This window comes from Protomyctophum bolini (genome assembly GCF_963924005.1).
Source record: "Protomyctophum bolini genome assembly, chromosome: 2".
Taxonomy (NCBI): Eukaryota; Metazoa; Chordata; class Actinopteri; order Myctophiformes; family Myctophidae; genus Protomyctophum; species Protomyctophum bolini.
In genome coordinates, this window is record NC_137863.1 from 48,919,345 (window position 1) to 48,937,027 (window position 17,683).

The following is a 17,683-nucleotide window of genomic DNA, read 5'->3' on the forward strand; positions in this document are numbered from 1 at the left end:
GAGACCTTTTTACAGTACAATGGTGTTTCAAGTTAACACATACAAATACATTACAGATTAATACTAATAATCAACACTTTATTTAGAACACAACACCCAAATCATATTATGGTGTACATGTTGAATCAATTATTCAACCAAAGCAAATGGCATAAACAATATTTGCGTCTTCTACAAAAATAAAAGTTTCAAGTTACAAGGCTTCATTCTGGAGCGTCATCTGTCGCGCCGTACCAAGCTGTCATTCTCTTGTATTATACCGTACTTGTATTTCCCACCACGGAGTAACCTCACGTCAGATTATCCACCATAGCTATCCACCTCGGAGGAAAGTCTGCTAAGGCCGGCAGCGTCGGTAGGCTAATCAGAGGCGGGCGAGGCGTTACCATGTCTAGAGACGGACGTAGATTGTAATCAGGCAATACTGTGCTAATAATACTGTGCAAGTAATGACCAAGGAATGAGCCTCCATATGCTCCTCCAGAAGGCCCGCGCCCAAAGTGGTTTTGATTGATCCTGTTACATCCTCTGACCAGGAGAGGAAACAAACAGAAGTGTTGACTCGTTGACTCTTCACCGACACCGACACACACACACACACACACACACACACACACACACACAGGTGTAAAGAAGTCCTAATAAATGTTTTTGAAACACACAAAAAAAAAAAAGTTTGATGTCGGGGTTTTGTGGCAACTTCAACTGTGAGGCTGATGAAGGACCTTGGCATCAGCGGACAAGTCCTACGTCGGGTCATCAAGGAGCTATCCAGACTGGCAGAGCGGAGTAGCCAGTGGCTCTGGCTGAAAAGGAAAGACCCTAGCTGGTCTCCCAAATAAACAGGCTGGGCAGATGCAGAGGGGGGTGCTTCTGGGGCACCAGAATGCACTGCTGAGCCTACTGGAGACGTCGTGGGGTTAAATCAGCGAAACGTTGGTGAAAGTAGGACCCCACTTGACAACCCCTGTGAAGTTAACTACTGCTACTGAAACTATAGCGATTGGAAATATTAACTCATTAGGAAACTGTCACGTGAAAAAAATCAACATTGACTTTCATAAAAATGGAACAAGGACAATGGAAGTGTTTTTCTCAAAGGCCCTCAGTGCCAAGAAAATGTTTTGACATGTTTAGTCTTTACACTAGATAGCGGATTGGCGGTCATGGCTAACCTATATATGATTGACCATTCGACTCCCAGTGAAGCGAGGCCTCAAAAATCTCCCATACACCTTGTTAGAGATTTTTTTGGAACGCTCCCTATGTCTCTTCATGTATCGTTTTGCCGCGGTGCCATGTCATTATTCCGACCTCCCAATATTCTGACCTCCCATAATTCCGAAAAAAGCAAATAATTAAGAACTCCCATAGGTCCGACATCCCGTTTTCCCGACCCTATTAAACCCATAATCCCAAAATCCCATTGTTCCGACCCTGCCCATATTAAACCCATAATCCCGAAATGCCATTGTTTCGACCGTGCCCAACTATGAGCCTCGCGCACAAGGCCACCGTGGGCAAACGCTCACGCACCACTCTCAATGCCGTTTGAATAAGTGTTTGATTGTATACTGCTGCATGTTTTTACATTACTGTCCAGCAATACATATCATGCGTTGGTGCCATAGACTGAGAGCGATGAGACGCACGGGGGCTGCTGCAGAGCAGAAATGCGCACGGAGCGCACAGAATGCTATCCCTTAAAATAAATGTTTCACTGTATTCTATGCTGTTTTTACATTTCTGCAACAAACTATTAATTTGTGCGTTGGTGTCATTATCAGCGGTCCGGGGTGCCATCGTAGTGAAGATGAATATTCTGTGACTACTTAATAAATATGAAAAGAGCCTGCCTGCAGGCACCTCAGGGCTGTTTTGGTTAAATGTTGTTGTATGCACAGTCCACAGTTCAGGTTAATGTAAATGGAGTTTTAACAGAGACCTTTGAGATTAAGAGGGGTGTGAAACAAGGGTGCCCTTTGTCCGCTGCACTTTATATTTTGGCTATAAATCCATTATTACATAAAATCAAGAATGATAAAAGACTCACGGGTATAAAAACTAGTGGTGGAGAGAGAGTCGTTGTTTTGGCCTACGCTGACGATATCACCATCATAATTAAAAATAAGAATGAATTAGACATTATACATGAGCACTTAGCACTCTATGAAGAGATCTCAGGTTCCAGATTAAACCATGATAAAACTGAAGTTGTCTGGTTCGGGAGGAGTGAGGCAAAGCCTAATTTAAATATAAATGACAGAAACTATGACAGTTCTGGGGGTAAAGTTTAGCAATAATGGCAGTTATGAAAAGAACTGGGATAATAAAGATAAAGAAATAAAGGAGGACTTAGAAAAATGGGAAAACAAATCATGCTGTTATAGAACAAAGATTATAATTATTAAGACATACTATTATTTTTGGCGACTATATTTCCTCCCAAGGACCAGACACTGAAATATATAAATAAAACACTAGTCAATGTCATATGGGGAACCACTAGGGAAGTCACAAAGAGAAACTTATTATATAAGAGTAGAAATAATGGAGGCCTTGGGGCTGTGGACTTGGGACTTAAATTAAAAAAATTGTTTTGTAAAAATGTAGCAGCTGGTTTTAAAAGGAGGGCTATGTGGATAGGGGAGGCACTGAGCTGGACCAAAAAGAATGGCCGGGCAAGAAGCTCTGTTCCTTATTTTAAAGTGATGTATGGTGACTTGGTGTCTAATTCTGCACATTTAAATATTGACTGGACTGATATGAATAGTAAATGTATATATGATAAGATATGTGATGACTTATTTGGTGGCATTTTCCCCTACAAGTACCTTGACAATAATCAGAAGCGGGTATGTATTAAAAATAATAGTAGTAAAAATATCTCTGAAAAGAAGAGAGACGTCATGTGGCTGGTCTCTGTGAGGAGACTAGCTATACGAGCAGTTGTAAAATGGAGCTGCTTCGTTAGAACCGTTAAATGCCCAATTTTAAATTGTGGTGCAGATGAGACAATTGAACACCTGCTAGTGGACTGCCAAAGGTCTAGCTTTGTATGGGGGGAAATGCCACAAATTGGTTTTAAAATTAAGATCAACTATAATGCTGCCATGTATGGGGTGTTCGAGGAAAGAATGTCTGCCCTAGAACAGGATTTTTACTGGACTGTTATTTGCACCGTGGTAAACAAGCTGTGGATAACCAGGTGTGCCATGGTAATTCACCAGGAGGCCATCTCGGGAGAGGTGGTCTTCAAACAAATCCAAACTGAACTAAAAAGACAAAGAACTCTTGACGCACGAAAAAATTTACTGACACCATGGCACCTATTAACATTGTAAAAAAAGAAGTACACATGGCACCAAAGCATGGTACTGTTATGCTCGCACTCTCTGGCGCCTAAGTGGTTGTGCGCTATCTGGATTTGATGTATATATTATGTATTATGTATTTGATGTGATGTTTTTATGACAAGCAGCTTTGAAATGCCTTGATATATGTTGTAGTATAATTTATATATGTATATATGTAACTTTGCATAAATTGTAAACCTGAATAATTTTCAATAAAGTATATATAAAAAGCTAACCTATATGATTGACCATTCGACTCCCAGTGAAGCGAGGCCTCAAAAATCTCCCATACACCTTGTTAGAGATGTTTTTGGAACCCTCCCTATGTCTCTTCATGTATCGTTTTGCCGCGGTGCCATGTCAATATTCCGACCTCCCATAATTCAGAAAAAAAGCAAATAATTAAGAACTCCCATAGGTCCGACATCCCGTTTTCCCGATCCTATTAAACCCATAATCCCAAAATCCCATTGTTCCGACCCTGCCCATATTAAACCCATAATCCCGAAATGCCATTGTTTCGACCGTGCCCAACTATGAGCCTCGCGCACAAGGCCACCGTGGGCAAACGCTCACGCACCACTCTCAATGCCGTTTGGATAAGTGTTTGATTGTATACTGCTGCATGTTTTTACATTACTGTCCAGCAATACATATCATGCGTTGGTGCCATAGACTGAGAGCGATGAGATGCACGGGGGCTGCTGCAGAGCAGAAATGCGCACGGAGCGCACAGAATGCTATCCCTTAAAATAAATGTTTCACTGTATTCTATGCTGTTTTTACATTTCTGCAACAAACTATTCATTCGTGCGTTGGTGTCATTATCAGCGGTCCGGGGTGCCGTCGTAGTGAAGATGAATATTCTGTGACTACTTAATAAGTAAGTCAATATGAAAAGAGCCTGCCTGCAGGCACCTCAGGGCTGTTTTGGTTAAATGTTCTTGGCACTGAATGAATGCAGCAGTGGCCCCTGTAGGCCATCACATAGAAAGCAGGTATCAGACAATGTTTCAAAGCTCAAGTCATGTGTGGAATCATCTCTTTGCAACATAATAAACTGCAGGTGAAAAATATACAGTATATACTGTAGGCTACCTTACATTTAACAATTCTTGATTTTAAATTAAACTTCAGGTGGTGCTCGAACCATTTGGTAGAAGAGTTGCTTCCCAAACATAATGTAGGCTGTACCTTTTCTTTTTCAAATTTCAAATTGACGCACTAAGTAAGCTACAAGTTTAACAATAACAATATGGCACTGTTATATATTCCCAAACACAGTCCCCAAACACAATTAGATCTCCCGCTATTGTTGTTTTGTCTTGTGCTCTCTCATTGATTACCTCTCATTTAAGCGAAACCTCTCTTCCTCTTTCCACTTTGTTGATCTGGTTTTAGTTTTGTCTTTCTTTTTTTTTTTGGGGGGGGGGGGGGGGATTTCTGCATTTTCTTTTGTTGTTATTGATTATCTGTGCTCAGTTTTTTCAATTTCTTGAAATGAAAAAGCAAAATAGACAGTGACACTGAGAGAATTTTTTCTGTGGTTGGGACAAGATTAACATCGTGACATCATGGCTAGGCGGGCAAGGCGGCTGTTCTGGACCCCGGAAATGGACGGGTCTTTGCGGAGGCCTTGAATATGCCGTATCATAAAAGAAAATTGACTGCACACATCAGACATCATGTTAACATCACCCTTAAAATGGAGTTGACTACCCCACAGGTAAGACAGTAGGTGTCGAGACTCGGTGTCGAGTCGGTCATTTACACGGTACAAGATGGCGGCAGTGGCAGTGGGTGGTTTGGAAGGCTCCACTCATCTGCAAACTTTTTTTGATAACACTGCCCTTAATTCCATCTGCCAGTCTTTTGTGTCATTAACAGGGCTCTTTAGCAAACTACCGCATAACTCAAATTTGAAATGGTGCGGTAAAAGCAAAAGAAAACATAATCTTCTCCAGGCAGGACTATACCTCGGTGTCTGCTGCCTACTTCTGCTGGTGCCTGTTCTAACCACCTACAACTCACCGTGGACTGTGGCTAGAGAGCAACACTGTTTGGAGCACACCTTGGCTCCACCTGGCATTCTACCAGTGATAAAAACAAAACTGACATTTTTTTGGACATGGATATGCTGTCGTCTTTGAACGGGTTCTCAAGGACGGCCGTGCTCAGATCATCGAGTCAACACGCACAACTACTACCAGACGAACGAGCAGCCAAAATGTTTGTATTGCTGTTACTATTAGCCGGGGACGTTCAACTAAACCCTGGACCCTCCTCGCAACAGGGCGGCTACATCATCCCGCCGGTGCAGTTAACATCTCCAGCGACAGAAACCCTCTACCTGACTGCAACACCATCTTTAACAAACCCGCAACTCACCGGAGAGACTGTTGCCCCCGAGTACAGTGTAAACAGAAACGGCATCCCGCGAGGGTCAAAAAACAACAACTGTCACTTGAATCACGTCATCGCGCAGCATCAAAACAGAGACGTTCAAGTTCTTTCAAACTGTAAACCACACACAGGTCATATGGAACCCACACTCAAAACCCAAAGGATTATTGGGAGGTCAATTAAATATCAGAAGTCTGTTACCTAAAATAGACCAGATCAGGAAAGTACTAATTGACTCCAACTTGGATTTCCTGTGTATAACTGAGAGCTGGCTGAACAGCAATGTCTCCACTGACCGAGTTAACATATCTGGATACACGTTTTAGGAAAGTTTGAACAGGTAAAGCAGGGGGGGTGTTCTAATCTATATTATATTAATTATATTATCTGGGAATCAATGTAATACTTTCTCCCAACATGAATTTTAACATAGTTGTACTTTATAATCCTCCATCTCATAATGTGGCGCTGAGTATGACGCTCAGCGTTATTATTGGGATTATTAATGTCTTCATGAATATGCTGTTCACCGAACTGCCCAAAAACCCTGGCAGTTGCAGGAGAGAGATAACAGTGTGATTTATGACCCCAAGCGGGGGTAGAATTGACTGTACCAACAGGCAGAGTGCTTGCAGTCTAGGTGTGAAATGGGACACCACTATCTCTGTCTCTAGAAGAGTCAGTAATATCACCAACTATTACTAAAACTACTAACAAGTTATAATGATCCATAGAATGTAATTATTGTAACACAGTAATGTCATGGGTTAAACTGATCTATAATCTTGAAGTATAGTCATACAAAAGACTAGGAGGTAAAAATGTCCTTTCCCAAGGGACTCCAAACCCTCACCGCATGAGGTCCTGATAAGGGCCCATTCACACAGCCCCTGGAAAGCTTTAAGCTGACCAATGACTCGGGCTGGCACGAACAGCCAATCACAGGAATGCTCAGGGCTGCACAGAGGGCTTTAAAGTACCTATGCTGTGTCCCCTGGAATCAGATTCAAGCAACTAGGGCCAAAAAGCTATTCAGTTCTGGGACCGTCCAACAAAACGCTATCCGGCAGCAAAACCCTGTTGTAAACAACCAAGATGAATCCACAACCTCGTGTACATTGTGCACGATGAACAACCAGCTGTGTATCACACTGCACAGCGATAAAGCAACCTCACATTGACCAATGGTAAATATGCATTCATGCTATCAACTATCAATACGTTATCTATGTGTTGTGTTGTAAACCTGTAAACTGACAAATGTATTATGTATATTCTGTCTCACCAGGTTTTTTACCTAACTACTAAAGCCTGAACAAGGGCTAAAACACTAACCTGATTTAAAGAGCTAAGCTCACCGTGTTTAAATGTATGTTTATGAAATCATAATAAAAGTATATAAAGACACATGAGTAATGTTATTTAGATCGCGAATGGCCTGAGATCGAGTAAAGACATGACCCTGTGTGAAGTTGTTGCCCCTTTCGGAGGGGTTAGGAAGCACGATAGTTATCAATTAACAAAGATATCGTAGCAAGCTATAAATCTGAACACATAATGCTGATTTTTATAATGAATTGAAAAGTCTTCTCTCTGCTTGTAATAAATGTAATGAGACTATATTTTTGGGGGACTACAATGTAAATTGGGCCGATAAAAAGTATAAAATTAAAACTGAAATCTGTAATGGATAAACATAAATATAAGCAGTTGATTGATAAATCCACTCGCATCACTCTTATAGATCTGATTATCACAAATAGACCCGAGAGAGCAATAAAAACATATAATCTTATCACTGGACTTTCAGATCATAATATGACCTTGATTGTAAGAAAACTTTCCTTTTTTTTCCTTGTGATGTTTTTCTCTTGTCTAAATGGACACTTGGGCCCTCATTTATCAATCGAGTGTAAAATCTGCCACAGATTCGAGTGCAGGTTTCGTAGTACACCCACGTCGCCACGGCATTTATAAAGTGATCGCAAACAGCTGATCCTTCCTTAATTTCGTTCTGACGTTAATAAATGTGACGGCTGAAATCTATCTGGCACGCCCTATGAAATCAAGCCTCGCCCTCGTTTTTGCGACCTGAAAACGGCAATACGTTTCCTGAAACCATGGTTACATGGACTTGCTGCCCCAGCTCTCTCATACACACACAGACGCACGCATGCACACACAACTTGCAACTTGTTGTATCTTAAATAAATAAACCTGCATGAATTAAATAAAGCTGTAGGTCTGTTTCTCCTCTCGCTTCGCTTCCCCCTTGATGCCCGCCTCACCCCCCCCCCCCCCGCACGCACATATCGCAATTTGCAAGCAACTGTCACTGTGTGTTGTTAGTTGTACAGTTATATTAAATTATTAAAGTATTTTTAATTTAATATACAACAAGATCTATTAGTGAACGAAAACCTGAACCTGTGAACCATGAATTAAATAACAAATAGGCACGCGCGCGCGCGCGCACACACACACACACACACACACACGCTGCTGTTTTGCATAGGTGCTGCTCCTCGATCCTGATCCTGTCCTGTCTGCCTGTCTGTCTGTCCGTGACACCGTGATCAACTGACCATGCACGTTCGACAGTCTTTTGGATTTTTTTAGATTGCCTCACAGTCGCTAGTCGCTGCAGTGGATAGGCTGTCAACTCAACTCAACTGTCAATATATGAATGTGCAGCTAAAACCGTAGCCCATGTGGCTGGCACTGGTGGAGTGGTGGTGGTGGGCTGGCTGGGTAGCCTACATCTCCGATGCGGTTCCCACTTGCGCTGGCGGTACATTTGGCATTCGAACGACGCGTCAGGTTTATTAAACGAGGAGGAGATTGCACATGTAACTCCAGAAAGACATCGGCCTGCTGTAGATTAGGCTACAGTATGGCTACCCATGCATGTTGGGACTCTCCGCAGCTGCAGGCAGCACTGCACTATAGGCTATACTTTCCAACGTCATGGAAATATTCCAGCACAGACAGCCCAAATCCTCGCATGTATGCGCTCATGCAAAACACTGTTTAAATGGCTTAAATCAAGCGCGATTTTAATTGTAAAGTTGGAAAGCTCCTATAAATTTAATATGACACAAAGACACATCTTGTAGGTCCATTCCTTTTTTCTTTTTCTTTTTTTACATGTAGCCCATATACATACAGTTTTATATTAACATTTTAGGAGTGAATACATATGTTTCGATGCCTTTGGCAGCCTCTCAGCTGGTCAAACAATGCTGCTCCGCCGTTCTGCGACAGAAAAACATGCGTACGCCAGCTGAGGAGCAAACGTGGATTTTGTACGTTGTCACGTTCAATTTCAAGCTTTGGCGGAAATGGTAAATGTCAAAAATGTCGGTAATTTCGGCGTGCACCCATATTTTGGCGTACGCACGGTTGATAAATGAGGGCCTTGGTGTCTTTGGGTGCCTTGTATTTTCACTGAGAACTACAACTCCCATGAGTTATCTTTCAAATTGAAATGTTTTGACATAGGTGTGATCAATCATCCAATCAAATGATGAACATATATTCTGTTCTCTGTCACTTTTTGATTATGGCTGAAGAAGGTCAGTAGACCGAAAGCTTGCTATAATAAATCTGATTATGCGCAGATCTGAGTGTGCGGAGCTTCCCTTTATTTTTTCTTATACTACCTTTGTGGCTCCAGCACCTCCCTTAAGTCTTTTTCAGCAGATGAGCGGTGGTTATTTTTCAATTTTTGTAAGAAAACTAACAGGAAAACGTCTGGTTCACCATAGTAAAACGGAAGGTCGAACCCCAACGACAGGAATTCCTAGGGCGAACATAGGTAACTTTGAACACGATTTTAATGGAAATAAACTGGGAATGTGTAACTAGAGAACAGGACTTAAATAATAGTGTGAATACTTTCGCCTCAATTTTGGGCAATTTAATAAATAAATACACCAAAACATGGACACGTAGGGCAAAGAAATATTCTCTCCCCTGGTTTAATAATGACATATTCCAGCTCGCTAAAAAGCGAGATATCGCTCTTAAAAGTCTCTAAAGACAAAAAACACTACTGATTACCTGCTCTTCACAGGTACAAAGTGCTGTCTGAGCTAAGGAAGGCCAGGAGTAACTACTTCCACAAACGTATTGAAGAGGCCAATGGAAACAGCTCTAAGCTATGGCAGCACATCAACAGAGTAGCAGACTCTAATAGGCATAAACACGCTAAAATAAATAGTTTGAAAGTGTTATGGCTGGCTCTGGGGCCATAACGAAGAAGGGGAAACCACACCGGAGGACAAACGAAAAATAAGTATTTTATTTAATACTTGTGGAAAAAGATAATGCAAGTAATTCAATTTAAGTTTCCAAATCATACCGGCAGGGAAACATGCTGCCCAAAGTCTAGAACCAAAACAAATAAATGAACAAGGGAACTCTCCCATGGCCGCCCCTGCAGCCTGTGGAGAAAAGCAGATCTGTAGTGCTTTGAGAGCAGGTGTCTTAAATAGTGTTTGGGGAGGACACTGGCCAGGTGTCTCCCCTTCCACTCATCATCTCTGGCTCCGCCTTCCAACACTGTAATGGAACTGTTAAAGGCACAGCCACACATACACACAGAAACCCCACAAAGTAGACTAAAGGCCCAGGGGGCCGTCACAAATGTAAACAATGGCATTGTGGATAACAATGTAGCCATGGCAAATGCTTTCAACATTTTTTTTATTAAGTCTGTAGAGGAATTGTCTAGTAATTTCAGATCCACTGAGTCACCCTATGAGGAGACTGACAATGCTCATCCAGATGATTTCCAAATCAAAGAGGTGTCTAGTGATGCAGTAAAAAAAAAACATGAGTAGCTCAATGTCAAAGGACATCCACGGCTTATATGCTGTACTAATAAAAATAAATCTGACCTGCTTACTAGAGCCTATCACATACTTAGTTAACTTATCTATAAAAACAAAAAGATTCCCAGAGAGCTGGAAAACGGCAATGATTGCCCCGATCCAAAAGTCAGGGGACAAGGACTTGGCTAGCAATTATAGACCCATTGCTCTTCTTCCTGTTGTCTCAAAAATATTAGAAAAGATCGTTGCCATGCAACTAACTGAATATTTGGAGTCTAAGCAACTACTGCACCCACAGCAGTTTGGATTTAGACCCAAACATTATACAGAGACAGCTAACTGTTACTTACTTGACAGGTTCAAAGGTCTACTGGTGAGGGGACAAGTTTTGGGGACAGTGTTCTTGGACCTAAAAAAGGCCTTTGTCCATCATGGAGTCTTGTTGTCTAAGTTAAAACATTTCAAAGTGTCAGCAGAAGCTTCACAGTGGTTTAAGTCATATCTGGGAGGGAGACAGCAGTGTGTCAGGGTCAATGGGGAGAAATCATTGCTGCTCCCCAATAACATGGGAGTGCCCCAAGGGTCGGTACTTGGACCACTGCTATTTACTATGTACATTAACGATCTTCCTAATACCTGCCCAGGCGTTAGCTGCCAAATGTATGCTGATGACACTGTCATCTATACATCTGCTAAAACAGCCAGCATGGCAGCTGCGCAGCTGACACAGGAATTAGAGAACATCTCCAACTGGCTAGAGTCATCACAATTAACTTTAAATGGTAAAAAAAACTGTTTCAATGTGTATCTCCATCCGCAGCAGGTCTGCTGCTGATACCTTTAAGGTACGCATCAAAAATGAAACTCTTATGGAAATAGGTGAAGTAAAATATTTAGGAATAATCTTGGATAAAAACTTAAAATTTGAAAAACAGGTAAAGCAATATATATGCAAGAAGGTCAAACCAAATCTAAATGGTTTTCGTCATATTAGAAGGGACCTATCAGCTAAAACTGCACAGCTGTATATGCATGCTATGATTTTCTCACACCTATCATACAGCATCACAACATGGTCACAATCCTCTCAAACTGTCTTAAACCCAATAACATCAATATACAAACAGGCTATAAAAATCATGGATCAAAAACCAATGAGATGGCACATTTGTGGTGTCCAAAAAAAACACAACCTTTTTTGAAAATGTTGTATTTTTTCTACTATCAAATTGTTTTTTAAGTGTTTACAGGGTCATGTCTCACCTCTGTTCTCTGGACTGATAGTTAGACTTCCGAGCTCTGGTAGAGCAACCACTCGCGCCTCAACAAGTAGTAACTGTTGTTCCTGTCTATAGTGATATGCATCATCTTTGATCCAATATATGAGCACGGAGCTCCTCCGGTTTCGTTTCCATCGGCTTGATCCCCCGCCTGTACTGCACCATTTCCCAGACATCGCCTGCCTTCCTCATCGGAGGTATATCCATCGCGGAGCCGGACGAAGGGTCCACATCGATGACTCTACTGCTATCCACTCCATCTGGTCTTCCACCCGCCATCACCCTCGGAGAGCCATCCGTAGGAGAGTGGATCACAGCGCGTTAGCTCGCCTGGCTAGGTCGGCTAACGTTGGCTTCTCCAACCAGCAGTCCGACGTCAAATTTGGATTGTTTAACATCCGCTCCCTTACTGGCAAGGGACAACTACTGCAGGACCTCCTCCTCGACCGCAAGTATGACTTTCTTTGTCTAACGGAGACGTGGCAACATCCTGATGACTTCTCTCAGTTGAATGAGGCTATTCCACCTGGGTTTGTTTACACCTGTCAACCCTGTCTCACCGGCAGAGGAGGTGGTCTCGATATTACACCGCGAGACTTGGAAGGTCTCAGCTGTCACAGTGCCAGTATCTCGTTCATTCGAGTCCGTGGTTATACAATTAAATGGACCCACTCCAACTGTTTTGTCAATATATACCGCCCACCCAAACCAAACAAGGATTTCACTGATGAATTCACTACACTTCTCACTCACATTTGCTCACTCTCATCTAATATAATTTTGGTAGGTGATGCAAATATTCACATGGACAATAATAATCATGCTCTCACTAAAGACTTAATTTCATGCCTGGACAGTTTTGGTCTCCAACAACACATTAATCCCTACACACTCCAAAGGTCATATTCTGGACATTGTCTGTTGTTCTGGTGTCACTCCTCTCAACTGTTCTGCTGTCTGTCTCCCCATCTCTGGCCACATGCTTGTTTCATTTCTCTTAAATGTGACACTGTCCAAATCCAAACTGTCACGCACTATGTCCTTCCGCAATATCAGAAACATTAATCAAACCAACCTCACCACTGGTATTGATCATTTTCCCACCATCACCCCCCCATGCACCCCAGAACAACTGGTTTCCTCCTACAATGATGGTCTCCAGACTCTGCTAAATTCACTTGCCCCCCTCAAAACCCGGACTGTGTCATTCCCCAACTCTTCCCCCTGGTTCTCCCCCACCTACGTCAGCTGAAAGCAGAAGGTCGCCAGCTGGAGCGGCTTTCCAGCAAAACTGGTCTCACTGTCCACAAACAGATGTACCATTCCCACATCCTTCTCTACAAAGATGCCCTCTCCTCAGCCGAATCTCAATTTTTCACGGACAAAATCACTGCTGGTGCTGGTAACACCAGGGCCCTGTTTTCAGTGGTAAATAACTCACTCCGCCCCCAGGATTCCCTCCCCCCACACTTCTACTCCACTGACCACTGCAACTCCCTGATGTCCTTTTTTAATACAAAAATAGCCACTATTCATCAGCAACTGACCCCTCACATGTCCAGTTGTCCACCTCCTTTTGTTCCCCCCCCCCCCCCCCCCCCCTCTCTCTACCTCTCTCCTGCTTCGAACCCCTCTGCCACTGATATTGCTAAACTCATCCAGACATCCAAGCCTTCCACCCGCCAACTTGACCCCCTGCCATCCTCCCTGGTTATAGCCTCCCTCCCCTCTCTGCTGCCCCTGATAACTGCCATCATTCACTCCTCCCTCACCTCTGGTTCTGTCCCTCCTTCTCTCAAAACTGCTGCAGTCACACCTTTATTAAAGAAACCACAGCACAGAAACAGCCCTCCTCAAAATCACCAATGACCTCCTGATTGCTGCTGACTCTGGACTAGTATCCATCCTCATCCTCATGGATCTGAGCGCAGCTTTTGACACCATTTCACACTCCACCCTCCTCGAGCGACTAGCCTCAATTGGTATATCCGACACACCCCTAGACTGGTTTCACTCATACCTCTCTGGCCGTACTCAGTTCATTCAGCTCAAATCTTTCACTTCCCATCCCTCCCCCATCTCCTCCGGTGTCCCCCAGGGCTCTGTACTTGGCCCTATCCTATTTATTATTTATCTCCTCCCCCTTGGACAGATTTTCCGCAAATACAACATCCTTTTCCACTGTTACGCGGACGACACCCAGCTCTACGTCTTCCACCTTCCCACCCTCCTCCCTCTGTACCTGTTTGCAGGAAATCAAGTCCTGGTTCACCTCCAATTTCCTCAAACTCAACAGTGATAAAACCGAGGTAGTCCTCATTGGTTCCAAATCCACACTCACCAAGCAACCCAGTTTCACTCTCACCATTGACAACTCCTCGGTTTCCCCATCCCCTCAGGTTAAGAGTCTGGGTGTCGTCCTCGACAGTAACCTTTCATTCCACACCCACATCAACACCACCATCCGATCCGCCTACTTCCACCTCAGAAACATCAACCGCCTCCGCCCCTCACTCACTCCCCACAGTGCTGCTATCCTGGTTCACTCTCTTGTCACTTCCCTCCTGGACTACTGTAATTCCCTTCTCTTTGGTCTCCCCCACAAACTCCTCCATAAACTCCATCTAGTCCAGAATGCTGCTGCCCGTATCGTCACCAGAACCCCTGTCATCAGTCACATCACCCCTGTTTTACACCAACTCCACTGGCTCCCCATCAAATACCGTATCGACTTCAAAATCCTTCTCCACACATTCAAGGCCATCCATAACCTCGCACCCCCATACCAGTCTGACCTTGTCCACGTCAACATCCCCATCCGGTCTCTCAGGTCTGCCTCCTCCCTCACCCTGAAAGTCCTCCCAGCCCCTCACCTCTGGAACTCCATACCCCCTGACATCAGAAACATGGACTCTATCACCATATTTCAAACTCACCTCAAAACACACCTGTTTAGGCAGGCCTATGACTCTGTGTGACCTCTGTGTTTTCTGCTGCAGGCTGTGCCCTAGTTTTTTTTTCTTTTTTCCTGCTTTTAACTGTGTCCTTGTACTGCTTTTAATCTGTACGGCGACCTTGAGTGCCCTGAAAGGCGCCTTATAAATAAAACGTATTATTATTATTATTATTATTATTACATTCCTCGCTCTGCTCCTGTTCCAGAACAATGTCAAATTAGATAATAATTTAAGCATTAAAAGTTTTTGTAGCTGGGCACTGATTATAAAAAATGAGTAGTATTTAATACCAGGGGTCTTCCACAGGGGGTCCGGGACTAGTTTTGCCCCTATTCTTGCACCCATATATGTGATTTGCAAGTATTTTGAATAGTATTAGAATATCTTGCGTTTATGTAAAGTACTTTGATAGTTTATTAGTATTCTACCATTATTGTCATGACACTGCAGGGAATAAAGGTATTGCAACTTCTCACTTTGGGCACGCAGAACGTGTCCATTTATTTCACACACTGCACTCACACTAACACACACACACACACACACACACACACACACACACACACACACCTATCCTCTTAAAGAGCCCATGGTAAATTATGCCTACAATACATTATTTGTAGGATCTATTTATCTTCATCATCATCTTGAATGTCCTCCCTGATAGTGTTGACACAGTCTCCACCATAGCATTTGCAGAGAGGAGTGCAAGGCAGGTTATTGTTTGAGCAGCTGCGTCGTCCCTTGCAACCTGCTTTGCAAGCACATTTGATGAGCTCAAGTACTGCCTTTGGAGCAGGGAGGGCAAGACACCTGACTGGAACATACCCTCCACTATCTGAATTCCATCCATTTTGTTCGATTGGTGGAAGCTCTGGGCAATTTTCCAGGTATGAATGACTTATCCCGCATTGTGACGTAGTTGGCACAGAGGATATGTGGTAGCCGTGCAGCACGAGTTGGAGGTAGCATCTCACCCTCGAGTTATTTGACCAAAATAGACTCCAATGGTGATGGAAGCTTGCCGTTAACAAGCTCAGGTGGAATGGAACCCATTCCAAGGTCCTTGAAGCAGTTAATGGCAGGATCATCATCATCAAGCCTCAAGTAGGCATTGACCCATGTCTTCTTGGAGATTCCAACTAATTTTCCTCCCCAGTCAGCACCAGAAAAATTGTGTAGGCCCAGGAAAATTGTGTAGGCCCAGGAAGAATGTCATTTTTTGCCCCATCTGACACAAGCGCTGATGAAACCAGACTCTTCAATGGTGTGTTCTCTTTGAACAGATTGCCTCCACAGTGCAACTCAATCAATTTACATTGCTTGAGAGCATTTTCTCTTGACCTCAATGCAATCTCTCCTGAGAGCTGATAATGTTCTTTCCTTGAAGACCTGGAAGCTTTTGGGAATATGTTGAGGTACTGATTCACTAGACCAGAAAGATGAGGTGTGGTAGTGACTAGTCGGTCCAGAGCTGCTTCATCTCTACTGATTCCAACCATCCCACCATGTCCCTTTAGCTTCTTGATTTCCTTCTCAAGGGCTTGATCTGTGAAGAGATGAGTGAACGGTATCTCTGACTTTGCCACAACAAATTCACCTGACTTCAGTGCGTTCCATGTTTCTGGGTCATCCTGTTCAAGAGCGTTCATTTGGGCAAGATAGACTGGCATCAGTCGAGCATATTTAAGGAGATCACGAGCAAAGAAATACTTGATGAGTTCCTCTAAGGATGACAAGTAGCCCTCCCAGTCACCTGACCGACAACAGAAAGACAAAGAGAAAGACAGCAGCATCCTGGCTGATCTTTATTTAGCAGCAATATTTGCTACACTGAGGCACCTTACTTTGAAAATAGCTGATCTACAAGCTCAAACTACAACCTTGTTGATCAGCTATTGTTGGCTAAAGTTCTCCCTGGAAAAGGGATGCTATGGTTCAAGTGGTTTAATGTAAAAAAAGAATAAAAGTTCCTATCCCACAATGATTAATTGGGCCCCTGTATAGTAACTCTGAGGACCCCCTAGGGGTCATGGGCCCCCTGTGGAAGACCCCTGGTATTGGCTACTACTATTTCTTTTATATCAGAGCCCAGCTACAAATACTTTTATGCTTCATTTATGATCTAATTTGACGTTATTCTGGAACAGGAGCAGAGCGAGGAATGTAGTCAAAATTTATAGGCCCAGAGGTCAATCCGGGAGGTCCCAGGTGAGGAAACACCCCTACCAAAAGTCAAAAAAGATTCTTCTGACCATCAACTCAGAATGTTTTAAAACATACAAAACAATTCTAATATTATGAAAATCGGACATTAACTGGCTGGCATACTGTTCTGGGAGGTCCCAAATAGATGACCCCCCCAGAAACGGGGTGGGGGTCGGGAAAATGTTTTTTTGACGCATCGTACCACACTATTTTTACTCCTTTATGATGATTTCCTGTTTTTGGCTGTAATAGCAGTGTAAATTTGTACGTCTCTAAAGGTTATGACGAATTGAAAATGGTGGACCCTCTTGTAAACAAGTGTAATGCTTTATGGTGTCGTGTCGTCCACTCACAGTTAACAGTTTCTGTATTGAGTTGTGCGTGAAATGTACTGTAATTCTGTAACTGTTAATAAATACTTCAATCAATCAATCGATCAATCTGTGACACACGAGTAAGCTTGGCAAGCTTCCACTATGCTTTCGCAAAATCTTGCCTCCTCTCTTGATACACACGCCCCAGAGCCGAAGGAGGCGTCTGCCTTTTTCTGTCTATGGAGCTGCCTGCGTGCCTTGCGTCAAGTGACTTTATTAAGGAAGTAGCAGTGCTACTGTGTAGACCAAAAAAATCGGTACTGCTCAAGG